The sequence below is a fragment of the Triticum dicoccoides genome, chromosome 7B, assembly GCF_002162155.2.
Source record: "Triticum dicoccoides isolate Atlit2015 ecotype Zavitan chromosome 7B, WEW_v2.0, whole genome shotgun sequence".
Lineage (NCBI taxonomy): Eukaryota > Viridiplantae > Streptophyta > Magnoliopsida > Poales > Poaceae > Triticum > Triticum dicoccoides.
Genome location: NC_041393.1, coordinates 378720969 through 378732535, shown reverse-complemented (window position 1 = coordinate 378732535; position 11567 = coordinate 378720969).

The following is an 11567-nucleotide window of genomic DNA, read 5'->3' as shown; positions in this document are numbered from 1 at the left end:
GAACTAAATTTGAATTCGTTTCTCTATTTCAATAAGAATCTACAATCATGATTGTTGCCAACTTAAACCATCATTTATGTATTATCTTAACAACATACCACATGATTACTATAGAGATAGATATGAACTATGAATACTATATGAACACGAATTCAAATTTCTTAATAAACTTGATGTTGATTCCAAATAATAGTACATTTGATGTACTAACTAGATCTTCATAATCTAAACCATGTCCCATACACACACAAGGTATAGTGCCCCGCCCTCTACATTATGACAAGTATTTAGCCCTGAGCTGCAAAAGCCACACATTATCACAAATTATAATCAATGTTCTATATATTATACGTAGTACTATCAAGATGTCAATGTGTTGCATAGAACATCAAGATGCATTTGTATGAGTAGTTTATCTTGTGGGAGGAAAGGATGAACGAGGGAATGCCTTATTTTCAAATGTGGAGAGGGGTGTGGGTATCTTTTCTCAAAATTGCCATAGTTTCCTTCCTATCCGTGAGATATAAATCGGACAACCTATATTGCAGGATGGCAGGCACACCATCTTCACCAACTCTGTTTTTATATATATAATATATTATATGTAGTATAACATGTTCATAACCACACCATGCGTATCACTGTTATATATATTCACGCATGCGTCAGTTTAAAACACTATGATAAATTCTTCAAATATCTGAATTCACTTTTTATAATGAATTATGATCTCTATTCGTCTTTTACACCCACACAATCCTCTTATCTATTTAGCTAGCACTAACTTTCTCTCATGCATGCACACGCCCGCCCCCTCTCACCCTCCCTCAGCGTCCCCTCCATCGCGCGCATTCATTATTTCTATTTAGGTCGTTCACCCACGGTGTGTGTAGCCCCCACCCCACCCCCGGCTCCTTCTTTCCGGCACACGCTGGTCGATATACCTCTCTAGCCAAGTGTGCCTACCACAAACACACACTTCCCCTCTTCTCTTATCACTGTCCATGCCCCCCTATGTCCAATACGGTTCCACACAGGTGCACACTCCCGCCCCTCTTTTCATCGATCTGATACTCGCACACTCCTCCCCCCCTCGACATAGTAGGCCTCTTACACCACCTCCTATCCGCACCCCTCTCCCCCTGTCCGTCTCTCTGGACCTTATTTGCTTCTAACACATGCATGCATGTATATGTAATGATCTCCCTACATATAGCTAGGTCGACTATAATTCTTTTTCAACACACACCGATCGACTTACCTCACTAGTTATGTCTCTCCCATTCTCCGACATGCGACGAATCTTCCTATGTAGTTACGTCTGCTTACTAGAACCATATCATCCCCCCTCATCATCCTTGTATACCTCCCGACCCATCCCTCACACGCACGTACATAGACAGGCAGACATCCCCTCTCTTATTGATATTGAACTCATACCCTCTGTTTGTCTAGCAGGCCTCTCCCACCATTTGTGAGAAGCCACTCCACCACCAACCCTCCGACACTACCTTTATCTTTCGCCCAACCTTATTCCTCTTCTACACATATGCATGGATGCCGATCAATCTCCCTCAATACATAGCTAAGTCTCTCTCCTTCTCCATAGATATACTAGTCGATCTACCTCTCTATAGTTCAGTCTCTGCCCCCTCCCCCCCTCCTACACACACTGATAGCCGAACGTTGTAGGTACGTATCCATGCCACAGAGAAAAACTGCACCTCTGCCCTCTCACATTCTAGTAGGCCAGCCGCCCTGTATCTTTGATGTGGGCAAACACAAATTCGATGGCACTCTTCATCAATCGCGCACCCACAAACTTCATCCATGTTTTTGATTCTATGGATATCTCACGCCGATGATCCCTCCACTCTATTCTCGTGGATCGCTCACTCTATATATGATATATCCATGACTCTATTTCACACACATTGCATATGTTACATTTTTTTGTTTGAGATATCATCGACACATTGCCTCTATTTCACACAAATCATCTCTTGCACACCCACCCACGTATGTACCTAGACCTAAAGAAGAGGTGCAGCACGACGCACGTACTCACGCCTCCTTCCCGGCCACACCCGCGCGGGTACATGGTGGAGTTCATTTCTATATGAAAAGGGCATCCCACGTGATAATTTGACGCGTGTAGCGGTTGTTTACTCGAAGGAGGGTCGTGTACCATGCGTAGATGGAACAAAGTTTGACTTGACGCGTTAGTATTAAATAATGTTATATTCCTCAATGGCATGTATATAATATAAAACGATTGTTGTCATGAAAAAGGAAAAATCCACTCCACTATATACAATGGAGCCTCCTGCTGGGGTTTGTCTCTCGTCACACTATCTCACAAAAGAAGGTGGTGGCCTCTCTCTCTCACCGTTGGTCACTGATCCGGCCGCTTCAAGTCCGCCGACGAGAAGGGAGGATGTGCATGGTTTATTCGTTCAACGGCGTTGAGGCAACACGTCCTGCTCTGCGGTACCTGCCATTCTCTCGAACTAAGCTCCAGCGCGGTAGGGCCTTGGCCACTTGCTCGCTGCCGCAGTTTGGGAAGATCCCGGCCGCCGGCGCCCTCCTAGTTACATCCTGATGACCCTCAGGTATAGCTTCCTCCGGCCTTGCTCCACTGCCCATCTTCCCACGTTGCTGCATGTGCAAAATCCTGCATGTGGATCTTCTTTAGTTGTTTGCTTAAAACGTATCTCAGCCGGCGTACTTTGAATCTTGCAATCTCGTCCTCAAACCGTTTTTGATAAACCACCATGCTGCTATCTTTCCCTTATTACATGGAATATGCTTCTTTTTTGGCGTGTTTTCGACTCGTGTTATTGGGCAGTAATTGTTTCCTTTCTACCTTCTTTTGCAAACAGGGCTATCCATTTCACCTCGTTGCTATTGTGACCTTATGGTGAACTGCACAAATCACTTTTTTCTTCAGAGTGTTTTGTGCAATTCCGCCAAAATGTCACACAGGCAACATTTTTACATTTCTATGGGACTGCAGAAAGGGAGATTGGTTTTGCTATCCTCCTCATCCAACTCCGTGCCTAATTTTCTCCAACAAGTAGTTAGTCCTAAAGAGAGATCGCAGAGGTGATCGACTTCTATTTGTGTGTGTTATGTTTCATCATCTAGTTCCACTATTATTGTAATCACATTGACTGAATATCTTTGCAAACAGGGATGATCAGCTCGATTTTAGTGGAGCTGCACAAAATGATCGGATTGTGATGTCCTCCATACACCTTTTTTTTGGCTACAGAGCTGGGTGAAACTAGCTGCCAACCAATCAACATTGTGCCCAGGAAATGGAGCCATCCATACGAATAGCATCAATCAATTATATATTTTTCTTTATTTGTACACCTTCTCACAACTTTGTCTTCAATTGTGATGTGAATATTGGCACTGATTTGCGAACCATTGAGATGCATTAGCATCCAGGGTAGTTTCATTTGTATTTGATGGAATGTTGTAACAAGACAATCTTGAGGCAAGAGGACACATGAATCCTAAGTTGAAACCATTTTTTCTGCGGGAACCAAAGTTGAAGCCTTCATAGTATCACAGTACAATTTCATTATGCTGGAAAATTACGCGTACATGTAAACAAATCCTGAAGGATTGATAGCAATGCCAGAAACAATTCAACTTCGTTTCGTCGACATGTGAGATATGCTTTATCCGGCTCCACTTGTCATGCAACAATATTGGGTGCACAACTGCAAGGAAGATTCACCCGAGTCGTTGCACCGCAATAATAATGCCTAATGAGCAGTCAAATCACTGAGCCCCACCTTCACCACAGTAAGTTGCTCGGACGAAGCAACCATCATTTCTCTCTTTGTTGAATCCACTGGTACTCCAATATTCCCAGAGTAATAAGTTGCTCGGGCAAAGCAACCATCACTTCACCTTTCCCACAGTAAGTACTACCTCCTTTTTTAATTCTAGAAATAATCACACGCGAATATTGAAAGGTAGTAGCACAACAACTGAATCAAAAGTTGAAACCAACCAGTGAACTACTACCAATGGTGAGCGTTTGCTAGTATCATGTACTTTGTCTGTCCATGTATATAGGGCTTAATGCGTTTTCCCAGACTAACAATGGCCCTGTTTAGAACCATGGGTTAAAGTTAGTTTGAGCTAGTTGGGGCTCAAATAGCCCTAAAGTATCCAAACAAGAAGGTTAAATTGGAGCAAGTTGCACCAAACCCAACAAAAAAACTATACCACCCAAGAGGTGCTAATTGGAGATAGTTCTCATTGGGCCCACTAAAAAATCCACAACCCCCTGCGAACAAAAGGAATTTCTTGAGATGGAAGTATAGATATAATATTCTTACCAAGTTAACTGGAAATACCAACCGATAAGAATCCTAGTTAACCTAGAAAAAGAATACAGGCCCAAAAAAAATTACCCCTTTTTTGACAACCTTTTAGAAGTTATACCCATATTGATAAAGAGGTTGTATTCCAAAGTCAAAAGAGCGGTTGGCCTGCAAAAATAAAAAACTTGTTCTGTTCTTTTTTTTAATTAGAACAAACATAAAATAATTAGGTAGAAAAGGAGCAGAAAAAGATATGTGGATTAGACTCCCTTTCTTTCCAAGGTTTGTATTAAAAATGCAACACCCTATAAGCAGTGTAAACTCTTTATCCCAAGGTTGATATTTTTTAATTAGTCATCATATCTTGAAGCGGCCAAGAATAAAGGATTCACGATATGGAGTTCCATTACTAGAATATTCGTAGTTATATGTCCGCATTTCTTATAGAGTTTAGTAAATCAGCAATAGTGTCCTTGCCCATAAGACTCTAATTCTAGGTTCCTCCTAATTTTTCTATAATCAACATGTTTACTTTTTTTCATTTTGGCACTTCTCTCTCTCTCTCTCTCTCTCTCTCTCTCTCTCTCTCTCTATCCCGCCGCCAAGTGGTGCTAATTGGATCTAGTTCTCATAGGGCCCACTAGAAAATCACATTTCTCTTTCCATCAAGTGCATTTATTGTCAATCTAACCCTGTCATCCAAACACCTCTTTGGCTAGAGTTAGTTCAGGGTTAGTCATGAGTTAGCCTAACCTCTAGCTAAGTTAGAGTATCGAAACAGGAGCAGTATAGGACATACAAGTTTCTCAAAGCATACCGTCAAATTCGTGCGTGAAAGGATCTTTTTTTTTTTGAAACGGAATGTGAAAGGATATTCGAATGATATAATTTTCAAATTATATAAAATCTTATCAATAGTCAAAGGCAACCTCGAAGAATACATTAGGCCCTATATAAAATCTTATCAATAGTCAAAACCAAGTGTTACTACTACACCAAACAAGTTCAAAACAAGAAACTAGACCCACTCATGGCATGACATGCCAGTCTCGTTTGGTCCGTCGGTCAAAGCGCTTCCTCTTCTTGGCATAAGAATAGAGTACAATATTTTTTTAGAATGTTCTTGGCATGTCGCTAACTGTGATGAGTTAACCAACCTCAATAGACGGAAAAATTGCCAGCCCACCGCACTTTGAGAGAGATGACGAGCGAGAAGTGATACGGGCTGGTGGATTACTAGAGCTAGGTGTCGCATGGAGGCGAAGAAATATGGTGACAGCGTGGGTTGGCCATGTATGATGTAACTGCATCGGGCTGCCATGTTTCAGACTCTTCCGGTCTACTATGAAGAAGATTGGCTACGTAGATTTTATATCGCTGAATAAAAATATTAAAGAGTCCAGATGCTCCACCGCAAGGTTTCTTGCTCCTTCTCGGTCGTCGGAAAGCATTCTTCTAAGTTTTGCCGACATGTGGGACATCCAGCATCCAGGTCCACGTGTCATGCAAGAAAATGAAGTTAAGTATAGTAGGAGAGACTCACAAACGGTCACGAACGTATGTGGAGTACGTGCACGAATCACCCAGAAAAAAAAGGAATACGAGCATGAAGAGAAGAGGTGCAGGCACCGACGCAGGTACTCTTTGCCTCTTTCCCTAATACTCGCGCGTGGGTACATAGTGATCTCATTTCTGTACGAAGAGGCAGCTCACCAGATGATTTGGCGAGTGTAGTAGTTGTTCATCGGAACCACGCATGGATGAATCAAAGCTTGATCATGACATGGTGGCTCTTTCTTTATAAATTAAGTTATTCTATTCGATGGCATGTACGCAACATTATTTTCTCAATGGAACGTGAATCGTGCACGCACTGAATGACGGAGCACGGGATGGTAGCCATGGACATGGTCAGCTTTTCTGGAGACTAATACACTACTTTTGATGTGTCCCGTCAACTCACAAATGAGGAGAAGCTTTGCTTACTACTAGTACGACCTCTCCATCGCTCATGCGCGCGCGCGGTGGCTTGCAGGATGAGGAGAAGCTTTTGCTTTACGATAGTGTGTTTAATACAGGCGATGGACGTGAAGTAGTTCATTCGGTGTCAGATTGACAGAAGTATCTATACTGTAGTACCATCATCATTGTTCAACTTCCGGAAGAGGTGAAGAGCTAAGCGCACAGTCACCTACTCACAGTACTAGGATACGTGTACGTGCAAATGCACGCATTGTCTTCCCTCATTACATTGGATCGGCTCTAAAGTCGCACTACAATCAGCTCTAAACTCTAGAAAGAAAAAAACCTCCTCGTTGACGCGAATAGTCTGCACGTCACTGTAGCTCGGATGCAACGCAATAAGATCATGTTAAGAAATGCGTACCATAAAAGGAAAATATCTTAGTTACATTTGTTCTTGGAAGACGAATATTTTTATGCTTACAAAACTTGGAACACGAAAAAAACAAATCATAGGGTAGAAAATGAATACATTGTTATACACTAATCACAACTTAATAAATGTACTGCCATAAGTGCTATATATATTCTCAAAAAAATCGATATACGACGCACAAACACATTACAAAGTTTGGCCACATAAAATCCTATGATGTCTTGGTACACGTGGAAATTTCCACACGCTGGCACCATCCTTGTTTTCTGCTTTTGCCGGCTAAAAATAAGAGTAGGATAGAGATAGGAGTAGAAGAAGTCTGGCATGGCTGCAAACTGCTGTGCTACAGGTCTATGGGCCATGGCCAGCTGGTTTGTTCTGCCTGCGTGGCCGGACTTGCAGTGCATGAGCGAGACATCCATATACAATAAACAATTCAGAATGACCAAGATTTCTCTAGAATGAAGTGCAGTTGTCTGATGGGTACTGTAGACGCGAATCCCTACACTTTGGACCATAGGATTGAGCCCATCAATGGCTGAAATTGCTTCTTAGGCTTAGGTTTCAAAATTTTAAAACTCTTACACTACAGAGTAGTATAGATATAGATAACCAGCCGTGTTTGCACGAATTGCAAAATGAGCCAGCAAGCTAGCAGTGAAGTTGCCAACATGCTCAAAGTGCACGCAACATTGAGTAGAAATAAGCATGCCCAGGAAATTAATGCATGCTTAGGGATGCCTTTGCTCAAAGAGCAAGTGTATATAAGGTACTGTCGGCGGGCTATAAGGACGAGGAGACAGAAGTGATACGTGCTGCTAGATATACTATAACTAGGTGTCCCACGGAGGTAACATTCAAAGTTATTCTCACACTATAAAATGGTACTATAGGAATTTGGAGAGATTTGGTTGATTTTATATCGCTGAATAATATGAAATATTATGAGTGCAGACGCCCCACCACGAGGTTCTTTGCTCCTTCTCGGTCGTCGGGAATCTATGTTCTTCCACTCTTTTTTTTACCTGAGCATTGTTCATCCTTTTGCCAACACGCGAGATATCTAGCATCAAGGTGCACATGTCATGCAAGAAAATGAAGATAAGCAGTGCGTAAGTGAGTCGTGCACTTCGATGGCACCTAGTACTACGCAATATTTTTTCTCCTCGATGGCACATGAATAGTGCATGTACTCAATGAGGGAGCACGGGATGGTAGCCATGAACATGGTCGGCCCTTTTTGGAGAGAGTACTAAATAGCTTTGATGTGTCCCGTCAACTCGTAAAACGGTGAGAAGCTTGCTTACTACACCTTCTCCTTTGCCAACGCGTGCACAGTGGCTCGCAACACGAGGAGAAACTTTTGCTTACAAGCGGTGGACATGCAGCAGTTCATTTGGTGTCAGATTGCACGAAGTACTACTTTAGTACCATCATTATTGTTTGACTTCCGGAAGAGGAGAAGAGCCAAGCGTAAGGTCACCTACTAACCTAGTACAATAGTATATTATATTCAAAGTTGGTCCACCTTTTTAGAGCATGGTTCATTAATATAGGAGACTCTTGCAGCGGCACATCATTTAGAGCAAGTACTCTCTTCGTAGGAACTTAAAATGCAAGAATAGGAAAAATAAAGGATTGGAGTGGCATGTCCACTTGAATCCCATAACATTAACACAGTGTTCCCCTAAAAAACAAGAGTGTTTGACACAGGAAAAACAAAGGAAGTGAAAAAAAGTTAGAGTGGATGCTAGATTGGGAATTAACACATGATTATATAGGAAAAAAATCCTATAGCTTTCTATCTTATTAATAAAACGTCAAATGTAGGAAAGTTATGAGGAGGGTCTCTCCAACAGTGTTCCTTGGCTGGCATCTAGCATCACGGTGGTCGAACTTGGAGTCATTCATCTGGTACACGTGGCATCTCAAATCTGGACACAAGGTGACGTACACCGTCAAGGCTAATGTTGTCATCAAAGCCGGATGTACACGATCAAGGTCCAAGGTCAAGGGGGTAAGGGTGGACACAAACTCTCACTGCATCTACCATCTGAAGTGGCGCGCTGGCCGAGGGCACCGCCCAGTGCACTCCCAGTTGTACCCACCTCCTCGCCGCATTCAAAAAACCTACACTTGCTAGCAAGATGTGCATGCATTGCACGGAACATCAAGATGCATTTGTATGAGTAGTTTATCTTATGGGAGAAAAGGATGAACGAGGGAAGGCCTTATTTGCAAATGTGGAGAGGGGTGTGGGTATCTTTTTGCAAAATTGCCATGGTTTCCTTCCTATCCATCAGATATAAATCGGACGGCCTATATTGTAGGATGGCAGGCACACCATCATCACCAACTCTATTTTTTATATTTTATAAGAGTAGAGATAGAGAAACCCGCGTGGAATGCGAGAAACCCACTACGGCCACACACACCCGTTCAGGAGCAGGACGCCGGCCAAGCTCCTCCTTCCACCATTTTCTCCACTCCTTCGGAGGCAATCTAGTGTCAGTGTTGATTTGATGTGATGGCACTTCTTAGATAATGGCACTTTTTCATACTGTCACTGTAATGCCATTCGTAACATATGAGATGTTGTTGTTAATCAGATGTTGCTGCAAAAAAATGACACTGCTTAAATAACCTAGTTACATATTCGTGCAAACAGGGTTGTCGATCTCCATATGGTGTCTATTTGTGCAAACGGAAGCACAAACCTTAATTTTAGTGGAACCTACTGTCAGCTGACCTCACGGTGCTCGAGGTATTCCTACATTCTTAACTAGGTAGAATGACCAATGCAAAATGAAATAAGCTCATTCATACGTTGACCGATGAGGAGCCATAATTAAGCTGGAGGCATCTCTTATTTTCTTTCGAATGGGTAATAAGTTGGAGAGCTGGAGAGTGTCTCTAATGGGCTGCCTCTAGTGTTAAGGCCCTCCGGTACAAAACACGGGCAGCCGACTGGGCCGATACAAAAGCCAATCCATCTTAAAGCCCATTTGCTTTTGTTTTTTGCAAGGAGAAGCCCATATTTCTTGAAGAGGGGATGATCCCAGAAAAAACCCCGCTCGGGAATCTCAAAAAACAAACTTATACCGTAGCTCGTTGGACTCTCCCCCTTCCGTCGCCCCCTAATTCCTCCTGCTCCCCATCTTTCTCACTCATACAGAAAACCCTTGCTCACCTTCTTCCTCACTCATACAGAAAACGCCTCCTCCTCTTATTCCACTCCTACCGAAAACCCTAGCCCTCCATCTTCCTCACTCACACTGCCACTAGGATTGTCTCTAGCTACTCTGCTCAAACCCGTGAGCTCGGTGCAATGCCCTCCAGGAAAATGGAGTCAGCTAGCCCCAGCGCCAAAAAGATGAGGATCCCGCCAACGGCGACGCCGGTGGACCGCATCAGCGATTTCCCGGACGACATCCTTGGGGAGATCATCGCTTCTCCCCACCAAGGATTGCTACCGCACACAAGTCGTCTCAACTCAGTGGCGCCCTCTATGGCACACCGCGCCCCTCAATCCCGACTGTCATTAGATATATGTGCTTCCTGAATTTGATCTCCTCAGAGCCATCGCTCCTCTCACCAGTAGGGCCCCATTCAACGCCTCTGCATCCCGACACGCTACATGTTGTCCATACCTGATACGTCTCTAATGTATCTATAATTTTTTATTGTTCCATGCTATTATATTACCCGTTTTGGATGTTTATGGGCTTTACTTTACACTTTTATATCATTTTTGGGACTAACCTACTAACCGGAGGCCCAGCCCGTTTTTCTGTTTTTTTGGCCTATTTCAGTGTTTTGAAGAAAAGGAATATCAAGCGGAGTCCAAACGGGATGAAACCTTCGGGAGCGTAATTTTTGGAATGAACGTGATCCAGAGGACTTGGAGTGCAAGTCAAGAACCACCGAGGCGGACATGAGGGTGGAGGGCACCCCCCCTACTGGGTGTGCCCCCTATCTCGTGGGCCCCTCGGGTGTCCACCAACCTACTTCTTCCTCCTATATATACCCACGTACCCCGAGAACATCATGACAAGCCACGAAAACCCAATTCCACCGCCGCAACCTTCTGTATTCGCGAGATCCCATCTTGGAGCCTTCGTCGGCGCTCCGCCGGAGGGGGAATCAACCACGGAGGGATTCTACATCAACACCATAGCCTCTCCGATGAGTTGTGAGTAGTTTACCACAGACACTCGGGTCCATAGTTATTAGCTAGATGGCTTCTTCTCTCTTTTTGGATCTCAATACCATGTTATCCTTGATCTTCTTGGAGATCTATTCGATGTAACTCTTTTTTGCGATGTGTTTGTCGAGATCCGATGAATAATCTTTAAACCCAGTTTTCCATATGAGTCCACCATACCTACCTATATGCGGTATTTCCATGCCGTTCTAAGAAAATTGTATGTGCGAGCTAGAAGATGAATAGTGCTCACCACACACTTGTTGTATTACTCGGAGTGGTTACAAGTACATATAGCCGGCTCCCTCTACACTCCCGCAATCATAGGCACGCAGACCTTGTGCACTGAGTGGGAGTTGAGATCCTAAGGACTAGGGATAAGATACAAGAGAATACAAACGGTACAATCTATTAACCCCCCCCCCCCCACAGTCGGAACTCCGCCTGGGCGGACGTTGAGACTGTTACGAAAATCGCTGAAGATAATAGACGGCAACCCTTTGGTGAAGACATCAGCGAACTGCGAGCCCGAAGGTACATGAAGAACATGTGCTTCTCCCAATGCAACACGATCACGGACAAAATGGAGATCAATCTCGACATGTTTGGTCCGCTGGTG